The 13,204-nt window shown below is 30.7% G+C and overlaps 1 pseudogene; it reads left to right on the forward strand.

Moving 5' to 3' along the window:
- The first annotated feature begins 6,369 nt into the window (after positions 1–6,369).
- Positions 6,370–12,885, forward strand: LOC132938576 (probable aconitate hydratase, mitochondrial; annotated as a pseudogene).
- Positions 12,886–13,204: the final 319 nt, after the last annotated feature.

Below are 13,204 nucleotides of genomic sequence, written 5' to 3' on the forward strand. Positions count from 1 at the left end.
AGTTACCAGGTAGTGACGTAGAGACGGTAGTACCTAGTTTTATACCCGTTATCTATACCACGGGTATTTGCGTCATTAATTAGAGACAAGGTGGGTATTTTCCACTGTATGATTGTAAAACCAGGTTGGTTGTTGGTGAAAAAAATAACAAAGTAAATTTTTTTTTAAGGAAAAATAATGTTGTGTAGGTACTAGGTACATAAGCACTAGAAAATACAATAGAAATTCTAAAAACAAAACGATCACTCTTAAATGTATCCATGATTTAGAAAACACCTCTATGATAGAAAATACTTTAAATACTTCGATTTTTTAGCAGCCATTATGTTTCCTATTATAATTTAATTTGTTCGACCCCTCTAGGTTCTATAGAGACTATAAAGCTATATAATTACGCTACTGAAATAGGTAGATTCCATAATTATTTAGCTCCCTTGCGTATTTTTTGTTATTAAATAAGGCTACTTTTGCCTCAGGCACGTATAATATTATTTAAGATTAGAATTGTATAGAGATAAAAAATGTAAGTGAAAATTAGCTTGCATGAGAAGCTATCTGATTTTTTGATTCAGTTATAATATGAGCTAGTCTATACTTTTAACCACACCTCTTAAAACTGAAATGACGCCACTGAACACGAACTAAGATTGAATACATCTCACAGGGCCGTATACAGTATATAATATTATATAGGCAATATAAGTACTGTGCGTAGAGCCCACGAACAAATCGGGACTTAGACATTTTTAATTATAGTTGTAATTTAATCGAAAAATTATTTGTGACATAAATTCTCCATGTTTTGGAGAAAGTGCTTATAGGGCCCCCTCACCCACAAATTATTTAATCCGACACTGCGTCCAGTACGTGGTCCACAGAGATATAATTATGCAATTGAAAAGAGTTGGGAATAATTTTATTTGTAATTAAAAATAATATACAATACACACGTACTTATCTTTCACAATTTTTAAGTTTGACTCCATTTTTTCATAGGGCAAAATGTTCTTGTCAAATATACTCATCGTTGATACTTTTCTAATTGCGCTGTACACAACTTGCGGTTTGAAAAACATCGAATTCCAGAACGTCATATTCAAATGATTGATAAACGTAAAGATTTCACTTTTGTTATAAACAAAAAAATATTGATTTATAGCGGACTATAGATAACAATACAATAATTATATAACAAAATATATTTAGAGCATCAGTAAATTGTAAACAAATTAATTATCCATGGTTACGTAAATATAAATTTGATCAATGTAGTTACCCTGATGTGTTATAAATATTTACAAGATTATGCTACTTATTGGCTATTAAGTGCATAATAATTTTGTTTCATGTATATTGTGATATCAAAAATAAAAATTACTTATTTAAAAATCACTTGTTAATTAAATTTACTGGTAGCCTGGCGCCTGCGATAAATGACAGTGATTGTGTTACATTTGTGTACAGCGTATAGTATGTTGAAACAATTTACGAAAAATAATAATTGTGTCATTAGTCATTACCTACTCCACTATTTATCTTAAGTTACTTGTACACAATTTAATGATAATTTCAGTTGGAATAGGAAATAAAAAATTAAAACAAGTACTTATACTGATTTAATCATAAATGGGTGGTAGGTGGTAGTTAGACAAGATAGTACCTATAATCTATATAGGTATAAAAATATCGATGGGCCTTAATCGAAAAATCTGTTCTTCACGCCACTGGTAGTGTATTTATTTATTTATATTTATAATATTATATATATGGGTTGCTCCAATTCAAGTATGAAAACACAAAAATAGCAAATATTTAACAAATTAAAACAGAAAATAGGAAAAATTACACTGAAAACTAATAACATTAATAGTAGAATTACAATGCATTTATAATACAATCAAAATAAAATGATAGTAATGTGTACCAATATGTAAGTAATCAAATGTAATGCAATATCTACCAAAAGGTAAAAATAATTTTTATTTATCGCTTCTCGGTAACAACTATTATAGCTCGACAATTACAGTGCATACATGATAGTGGGTAATGAAATAGAGTTTATTATATTTAAGTAAACAATATAATTTGTCAAAATGATGTTTATACTTTCATAATTCGAAGAAATCCGTATGATGTAGCAAGGAGTGGATAGATGACCTCTACGGTTTAGGTTTTATCTAGTAAAAGTGCGGATATTGGGTAATTTTCATTGCCACCCCTAAAAAAATTCAGTTCCATGCCACCGGGTATGATACGCCACGTGTTCACGAATATTGGAAGAGCACAGAACGTTGAGATTAAACGATGGTATTTTTAACGATAAACAACATAGGATTTTCGTTATAAATTTATTTTCGTTCTACACCGAGTCTACCATACAAATAGAGAAAAAAATGGTGTTTATTGTCCTCATACAAATCTCACAAGCCTCAAGAACGCACACCTATAAAACGTGGAATTTAAACAAAATAATTACAATGAGTTCAGTAATAAAAGTGGGGAGATGCCATAGCCATATACGCATATTTACACTATTATTCATTCACATAGTTTATCCGCTTACTACATTTTCATTATAAATTTCATATTAACGCCCGTCCAATTCATGCGTATTATATTTATGAGCGTAACTAGTAATTTCCTATCAAGAAATTGCTCGTTATAAATAACTTTAAGGTATTAATACGTTTTGAGAATATTCTCTGGAAAACCACTAGAAGCAGGAACCCAAGATGTGCTTTTCGGCTGAATAACACCTAAAAAGGTGTTTTTTTTTAATACCCAGAGGTATAACTGTTATTTTTTTGAAGCTGGGCAAAAACCTGAGACCTCATTTAATTGGTTTGATCCATGCGTTTAAATTATCTGCCCATCTCTATTTTCCCTTTACTTCTTTGGCTCAGAGACAGTGACGAGGTTTCTCATATAACTATATGTCCACCGCTTCTACTTCACGACTGCATATCGATTAAGTAGAGTAAGTGATGAGGTACTTGTGTAAAAAAGACTGTTTGAACGTGGTAAAAATGTGATTAATAAAATATATTTGTGACTTTAATGACTCTATTTAGTGCGTCAAATTGTACAAATTGCGATGTGTAAAATAACTGTACACATCTCAAACTTACAATTTAGGAATTTGAACGTAATATACGTGCATAAAAATACCCACTAAATATATAGTATATTGTATTAACTATCACTAACTTATTTTAAATCACTATTCGATCGTTAAATGACGTAAAATTAATAGGTTACTTAGTTAGTTAACTGGTCTTTATTGTCGTATACAGAGTGATTCACCAATACGAGTGAATAAGTTGGGTGAGCATATTGGTGAATCACTCTGTATACGACAATAAAGACCAGTTAACTAACTTGCAGCTTCTGTCTCGACAAAGACAATGTGATGACGTTAACTAAACGAGTAGGTAGTCAATTTGTTATAATAAACGATAGTCTTCTAAGTGTAGATGAGCGGTGATCAGCATACAGGAGCAAATATCATAATTTTTTTTGGGGGGAGGGGACTAAGTCCTACCTCAATGCACAATGCCACTCCACTTAGTTCTTAACTACTGTGCGGGACAACTATGGAGAAGACATTGAGCAAGAGCAACGTTGACTGTCGAGCGAGATTTCTGCTAAAATTTTCGATCCAGTTTTAACTTGTTTAAATAATTAGGGGAAATGCATTAAGGCTTAGGGTACAACATTGTACATTTATTATATACGATAATCGATACAACATAATATAATGCCTACACATATAATATGATGTATAATATATTCTAAAAACAATATTAATAAAAATAACTAGTAAAAAAATATAGTATAAATTTGAAAAAGGGGGATACCACTGTGCTGTACCTATACAGTAGATTACAAGTGGGTCATTGTAATGAATGGTGTTACATTTTGATTCAATAATATAATATCATTGCATAGGAAAAACGATTCTAAGTGAAGACAGTCTGTTAGTCAGCCTATATTATAATAATATTTTAAAATTACTACAAAATAAATAAGATTGTTATTCTTCATTTAAATATATAATTTCGTCCGAATTTAAACTGAAAATAGCAACAAAAAAAAATGTGTTAAAATTTAAACTTTGAAGTTGCATTTTAAGTTTTTTTTTTTTTTTTTTTTTTTTATTTAAAATATAATTACAATCTATACAATTTGGTACAATAAGTAATTTAGATAAAGGTATTTACATGTCGAGAATAACAGATAGGGGAGGGCACTCAGTAGTGCCACCCGACAGATTAAATTAGAAGGTCTCTAGGCCAGGAGCGTTTTAAACGTCTCTGGGGGTTATCAGGGATTGTTAGAGAAGATAAGCGTTTTATTAATGGATTGTAGTGTTGGATTAACTTGGAATGAAAGGAGACGTAGTGAGACTTTGTTAATTGAGAGAGCGATGGAATATTTAGATCTTTGTGGAGATTGTTATTTGTGATAAACCATGGAGCAGAGACAATTTGCCTCAGACAGATAGACTGGAATGCCTGGATTGTTCTCGTGTTGGAGGGTTTGGCAGAGCCCCAAATCTGGATGCCATAGGACCAAACAGGTCTGATGATGGTTTTGTATATTAATAGTTTATTTTTTAATGATGTCTTGGATCTAAGAAGTGGGCGGAGTAAATGGAGTCTGGAGTTGACTGTTTTTCTTTTTATTTTAAGGTGTTGGGCCCATGTGAGGCGCCTGTCAAAGATCAAACCTAGGTATCTTATTGTCGGGGTGATTGGGATTTGATTATTATTAAACGATACAGAGGGGCAGTCCCCTGGTCTAAGAGAGAAAGTGATAAAGGATGATTTAGCTTCATTAATTTTGATCTGCCAGCGGTTTGACCATAGTTGAATCGAGTTGAGATGATTTTGTAGCCGGAGAGATACTACCTGGGGGTCATGGTTTGAAGCCAGGATTATCGTGTCGTCAGCATATGTACCCAGTGATGTATGGGGAGAGGTCGGAGTGTCGTGGGCGACATTTTAAGTTACGCCAAAAAAATTAAATTGATTTTGTCAAAAACTGGTTTTGCGTAAAAGTCCCAGTTTTCCTTAGTTTTTGTTTTGTTTTCCCGGCACTTTTGAAAACTACTGAAAATTTTCAAATTTCACCTATCTAAAGTATCTTCTAAATTCACTTCCCTATCAGAAAAGATGCTGAAGTTGAAAATCAAGCATTATTTCTACTATATAGAAAACATTTTTGGACAGAAAAAAAATAATACAACACATAATTTACAATCGCTGCACTTAAAAACTAAATTTGGTTAATTGGGTAACTAACCACTCTGCTGTACAGTAGGTGTCGAGCGTATCTCGTCATTAAGTCACTGGTAATGCATAATATGTTAAATTTTAAATCAATCATTGCATACTAAAAACGATTCTAATCGGAAACCTCGTCAGCCTAAACTACAAATTATATTTTTTAATAAAAAATCTATCATTTCTATTTTACGTGTGTATATTATAAACAAAATCGTTTTTTTTTTTTAATTTTTTATTTGTTAATTCAATGTATTGTCTATTTAAGAAATCTGATTTATTGATACTTGCAGTATAGGTAATAATAAAATAAATAGCACCAGCTCTCCGGCACAGACAGTTTAATTTATGGACTTGAAGCATATCAAATTGTGTTTACTCAGGACACGCTGCAGCCTATCATAACATATTTTAGATTCTGAGTGGAGCGATGAATGTATTGGTGTTACAATGATGTGTGTGTGTGTTTTTTTTTTTGTGTTTATTTGTGTACACAATAAGTAGTTTAGATAATGCTTCCATTTTAAACTTCAGTATATCTTGTTAAATGGGAAAGTGAATATTGTTGGTGCTTGGGGAGGTCAAAATTTAAAAATGATTTTGTAGTTAAAATGTATAAAATGTTCAACTTTTATAGGTAAGGATTGAAAACTTACAACAAGGTTCCACATAAGTAGGTTATTCTGTAACCAAAAAATCTCAAAAATATAAAAATACAGTTTTAGATTCTGAGTGAAACGATGTATTGATTTTACAATGATGGTGTTTTTTTTAAATTTTTTAAATTTTTTTTGTGTCTTACTTTGATTTTTTTCAACAGTATCTTATAATGTGTACCAAAATTATTAGGTAAAAAAATTAGAAAGTTTGCCAAATCCCATCTTCTGAATTTGTTTTAAAAACATTTTAATTTATTTAAAAAATAATATCATAACATTTTCTAAATTGTAATATTTACGTAACCATGGATAATTAATTTGTTTACAATTTACTGATGCTCTAAATATATTTTGTTATATAATTATTGTATTGTTATCTATAGTCCGCTATAAATCAATATTTTTTTGTTTATAACAAAAGTGAAATCTTTACGTTTATCAATCATTTGAATATGACGTTCTGGAATTCGATGTTTTTCAAACCGCAAGTTGTGTACAGCGCAATTAGAAAAGTATCAACGATGAGTATATTTGACAAGAACATTTTGCCCTATGAAAAAATGGAGTCAAACTTAAAAATTGTGAAAGATAAGTACGTGTGTATTGTATATTATTTTTAATTACAAATAAAATTATTCCCAACTCTTTTCAATTGCATAATTATATCTCTGTGGACCACGTACTGGACGCAGTGTCGGATTAAATAATTTGTGGGTGAGGGGGCCCTATAAGCACTTTCTCCAAAACATGGAGAATTTATGTCACAAATAATTTTTCGATTAAATTACAACTATAATTAAAAATGTCTAAGTCCCGATTTGTTCGTGGGCTCTACGCACAGTACTTATATTGCCTATATAATATTATATACTGTATACGGCCCTGTGAGATGTATTCAATCTTAGTTCGTGTTCAGTGGCGTCATTTCAGTTTTAAGAGGTGTGGTTAAAAGTATAGACTAGCTCATATTATAACTGAATCAAAAAATCAGATAGCTTCTCATGCAAGCTAATTTTCACTTACATTTTTTATCTCTATACAATTCTAATCTTAAATAATATTATACGTGCCTGAGGCAAAAGTAGCCTTATTTAATAACAAAAAATACGCAAGGGAGCTAAATAATTATGGAATCTACCTATTTCAGTAGCGTAATTATATAGCTTTATAGTCTCTATAGAACCTAGAGGGGTCGAACAAATTAAATTATAATAGGAAACATAATGGCTGCTAAAAAATCGAAGTATTTAAAGTATTTTCTATCATAGAGGTGTTTTCTAAATCATGGATACATTTAAGAGTGATCGTTTTGTTTTTAGAATTTCTATTGTATTTTCTAGTGCTTATGTACCTAGTACCTACACAACATTATTTTTCCTTAAAAAAAAATTTACTTTGTTATTTTTTTCACCAACAACCAACCTGGTTTTACAATCATACAGTGGAAAATACCCACCTTGTCTCTAATTAATGACGCAAATACCCGTGGTATAGATAACGGGTATAAAACTAGGTACTACCGTCTCTACGTCACTACCTGGTAACTTTATTTTTTAAATTTTCATTCTGCGATTAAAATATCTATTTTTTCGAGGAAAATTATGTTTTAATGATATAACTTATAAGTTTATTACCATTTGAAATTTGTCATTTATACGGTTTCGCGGACTTAACCAAGATGGTTTTACATAACAAAAAGAGGGATGTCATTGGTTTAAATTGTACGGGTAATCGCAGTGATCGACTGATCCACCGAGTCAATATGTACTGTTAAAAATATTGTACGTACCCCAAGATCCGAAGCCTACCGATAAAAAATAACGCCTTACCCCAACCATGACAAAATGTTAAAAATATAGCACTCGATATTTACAATGTGTGATAAATTAACAATTTTAAAACTATAAATTTAATTAAGCAATTTAGTCATATAGGTGATTTATTGTTTTAATTTTGAAATTTAATTCTTTAAATATTAGAGACCATAACTAAGTTGAATCTGGTTTTAATATAAAAAAAACGCATAATATTATAATTACCACTTGTAGATTATTAATAGATTTTATTACTTTATAAATAGGTACTTTGTTCCGTACGGTTATATGCCTTCTAAGAAATTGATTTAAATATTTAGCATTTTTGGTATTCAAAGATAACAAATTAAAATAATGTTTACAATAATAATTATGTACTTAAATAAAACATGAAATTTTTTTGTTTGATTTAGTACTTTTTTTTTTATATAACAGAATAGGAAAACCGTTGTCTTTGACCGAGAAAATTCTCTATTCGCACTTGGAAGACCCGGCTAAACAAGACATTAAACGAGGTGTATCTTACTTACAATTAAGGCCCGATCGTGTGGCAATGCAAGATGCTACTGCTCAAATGGCTATGCTGCAGTTTATGTCATCTGGTTTAAAGAGAGTTGCTGTACCTACGACTATTCATTGTGACCATTTAATTGAAGCTCAAGTAAACTCAATTTATTTAACATTTAAAATTGTATATTATTTGTATTAAAATTTGTTTAAAAACAGACTGGTGGAGTAGAGGACTTAAAACGAGCTAATGTAGATAATGAAGAAGTATTTAGCTATTTGAAAACAGCTAGTGCTAAGTACGGAGTTGGTTTTTGGCGTCCTGGTTCAGGGATTATTCATCAAGTATAACAAAAACAAAATATTAGCTATAATATGTAAATCAAATAGCGTAAGAAAAAAATTAAACTATAATGATTTTTTTAGATAATTCTGGAAAACTATGCTTTTCCTGGATTATTGATGGTTGGGACTGACTCGCACACACCTAATGGCGGTGGACTTGGTGGTTTGTGTATTGGAGTTGGTGGTGCAGACGCCGTGGACGTGATGGCAAATTTTCCGTGGGAATTGAAGTGTCCTAAAGTAATCAATCATTAATAATCAATAAATAATCAATAATTATATTATCTAATAATTTTAAATGATGTTTTTAATTTTTTAAATATAGATTATTGGAGTCCATCTGACCGGAAAAATGAAGGGTTGGACTACACCGAAGGATGTCATCCTTAAGGTGGCGGATATTTTGACAGTCAAAGGTGGTACGGGTGCTGTTATTGAATATCATGGTCCAGGAGTAGATAATATATCATGCACAGGTAAATTTATTTACATATATAACAAGAATGAATGTTTCTTTCTTTATTTGTCCTATGTAGACTCAAAAACTACTGGAACGTTTTCAATAAAATATATACTAATAGATTCCTTAAGACTTGGGGAGGATTAGTAACTTCGTTTTTCAACCCCTACATGTCGATATAGGGTGACTCACACATCAATAGAGATTCTGCTCACAAAACTTTAATACAAAATATATTTTTGTTTGTATTATAAGGTTGTAATTATTGGTTACAAATAGTATAATAGTTTTTATGATTGAATATCATACCTATATATATTTATCATATCGTGTTGAATTATATTTTGTCATATCAGCGCATAAAACTATTAAATAAAAATGTGGAATTGAGTATCAGCTGTATTATATTTATAAGATACAAAGTGTATGATATGGTTGAGGTTTTTGTAGGTAAATACTAAAAAAATACTTCACTGGTTTTGACAAAAAAAAAAAAACAATTGAGGATAATTTTAACAGAAGCGAAACGGAAACGATAAATAAATAAATTATAATAGTCAGTCGTTTAAATTCAGATATTATTAGTCTAGTTGTATGTTTAAAACGTGCAAAATGTTTGAACAACGGCAACAAATTTTGCACAAATAGTTTTGGGACCCCGGAGGGTTGCGCGAGTATTAAATTAGAAGCCACTGGTAATTTTAGTGTGGCTTACCCACTATTAATAATATTAAAATCATAACCGCATAATCGTTTATTTCTGCTTGCAGTCAGTTAAACATAAAAAAAAATTAACTTATAGACACCTACTAAACGTAGAGTTGGTTGTCAATAATTTTAATAATCATTTAATCATACTTACAAAGGTATGGGTACCATCTGTAATATGGGTGCAGAAATTGGAGCTACTACTAGTTTGTTCCCATATAATCGCCGAATGGCGGATTATTTAAAAGCTACCTCGCGTGGTTATATTTCTGAAGAGGCTGCGAAGCACAGTGAATCATTGTTGACTCCTGACAAAGGCAGTAATTATGACCAGGTAATCCTTTTCCCTTGAAATATTACAATGTTATGATAATATTCTGTTGTATTATCATCATCAATTTAGTTAATTGAACTTGATTTAACATCATTGGAACCTCATGTCAATGGACCCTTCACGCCTGATCTCGCCCATCCTATTTCAAAACTTGGAGAAAATGCCAAAAAAAAACGATTGGCCTGTTGAAATTAAAGTTGGTTAGTTACTTAATTATTTAATTCATAACAATTATTAGAAGAAAAAGGAGAAATTAAGACAACATTTTACCAACTCGATTTAAATTTTAAATTCCAGTACAGTCTAATAATTATAAGGAATCTTATATTACATTTTCAAACCTTAGACATTAAAATTAAATATTTTTGAATTTTTATATTGAAAACGGATTTTAATGTCTTAATAATTTATAATGACTGCGTAGATGATAACTGTGATAAATACTGATAATTAACATACTTAGTTTTTTGTCCCGCAATCTCCATGTATATTTTTCACTTTCAAGATGACTCGATTACTGTGATTTTTACTTGACGATTTCTGAGCCTACATTGCTATTATAAACTGCAACAGATATGAGATATTTGCAATTAAGTTTAAGATTTGTGTATAAAAATTAAAATGGCTCATTATAATATAATGCGAAATTGAATTTAAAATGTATACAAAAAATAATATTCTCACTAAAATAGGTTGAATTAATAATTTACATACCTAAGCAATTTGTTTATCTTATATATAACCTTCATTAAGAAAAATTAAAAAACCATTTACACAAGAAAATTAATTTAATATGAGAGTTATTTTATGACCAGTAAAAATACAAGTGTCCGTGGAAACCGTTTTATCACCATCATATAAAAATACTAAAAATTCTATTGATATTAGAGTTTTTAGATATTTGTTATCATACTATATATTTTTTTAATGTCAGGTCTGATTGGAAGTTGTACAAATTCAAGTTATGAAGATATGTCGAGATGCGCTAGTATAGCAAAAGAAGCTTTAGCTCATGGACTTAAATCCAAAATTCCATTTAACGTCACTCCTGGGTCTGAACAAATTAGGGCAACAATTGAAAGAGATGGAATTGTATAAAAGAATAAAATATTAAATTAGTATTTATTGGTAGAAATTTAATTACGCTATTGTTTAGGCACAAATACTGAGAGATTTTGGAGGTACTGTATTAGCTAATGCATGTGGTCCATGTATTGGTCAATGGGACCGTAAAGATGTGAAAAAGGGTGAAAAGAACACCATTGTGAGCTCGTACAATAGAAACTTTACTGGACGAAACGATGCCAATCCAGCGACTCATGCTTTTGTCACGTCTCCAGAGATGGTAACTGCTTTATCCATTGAAGCTCGTTTGGACTTTGATCCAACAACTGAATCAATCAAAGGGACTGATGGTTAGTTACCTAAATATTACATATTAGCTATTATCATGATGACAAACTTATGACATTATACGGTTATTATAATTGTGTTGTTGCAATACTCGAAGGTTTCGTTCGTGAATAGAATTTCCGTTATCTTGAGTTTATATTTATATATTTTTAGATCTAATATTATATATTTTTAAAGGTAAAGAATTTAAATTAAGTGATCCATTTGGCGACGAACTACCTCATAAGGGATTTGATCCTGGTCAAGATACATACCTAGCTCCACCTGCAGATGGGTTATCTGTAAGTGTCGAAGTAAATCCAAAATCCAATCGTCTCCAAATATTGGAACCGTTCGAGGCTTGGGACGGAAAAGATCTTGAAAACCTTATTATACTTATTAAAGTATGTTAAACTTAAATAACAAGCATCATATTATGATTTTATTATTTTTACTTAATATTCTAATATTATTACCTATTACCTTTTCAATAGGTGAAAGGTAAATGTACAACTGATCACATTTCTGCAGCTGGTCCGTGGTTGAAATATCGAGGGCACTTGGATAATATTTCAAATAACATGTTTTTAACGTAAGTTATTATAACTGTTTATACTAAAATAAATAAAAATATAATTGTTATTTTCATTTTTCCAGTGCAACTAATTCAGATAATAATGAAATGAATAAGGTAAAGAACCAAGAAACTGGAGAATGGGGTGGAGTACCGGATACAGCAAGAGCATACAAGGCCGAATGTTTACCTTGGGTTGTGTTTGGTGATGAAAACTATGGCGAGGGAAGTAGTAGAGAACATGCCGCTTTAGAACCACGTCATTTGGGAGGACGTGCAATCATTGTCAAATCTTTTGCCAGGATACACGAAACAAATTTGAAGAAGCAGGGATTATTAGCCTTGACATTTGCTGACGCCAAGGATTATGATAAAGTTCAACCAAGTGATCGAGTGTCTTTGGTCGGACTTAACCAATTTACCCCTGGCAAGGTAAAATCAAAATTGATAATTTAATGTTTTTAACTACTTAAATTACTATATATTTTATAAATACATTTTTAGTTGAATTATCCAACTAATAAATATTATTATTTCAGCCTATAAACTGCATATTATGCCATACTGATGGAAGTAGGGATGAAATATTACTGAATCATACATTCAACGAACAACAAATTGAATGGTTCAAGTCCGGAAGTTCCTTAAACAGAATGAAGCAACTGGCCAAATAATCTAATTTAGCATTTAGACATATGTAAATGCGTGTGTTTTTACTTGTTAACAAGTGTTGCACAAAGATAACAAATAATTTTATAGATAGAATAACAGGTAATTTATTAAAATTTTATCTAGATAAGATAGGTAATAGACAACACTTACAATATTGTTCTAGATGAAGGTTATAAATATGAACAAACTTATCAATACATTTTTGCTATAAATACAATAACATAAATAACGTAAATTCGTGTGTGTTAAATACCATTACACCCATCTATGTTTAGAAAATGACCAATTAACTCAGAATAACTAATAAGCAATACCGTTAACTAAGATAGTATACACTGGACACGACAAGGTAGGCGGGTGGGTTGTGTGTGATTCTATTTTGTCACTGCAATTTAGTATTGTGGGGGGGGGGGGGAATCAGGTGATAATTTGTTATTCGAACCTCGTGGTCTTT

Source organism: Metopolophium dirhodum, chromosome 2 (assembly GCF_019925205.1).
Source record: "Metopolophium dirhodum isolate CAU chromosome 2, ASM1992520v1, whole genome shotgun sequence".
NCBI lineage: Eukaryota > Metazoa > Arthropoda > Insecta > Hemiptera > Aphididae > Metopolophium > Metopolophium dirhodum.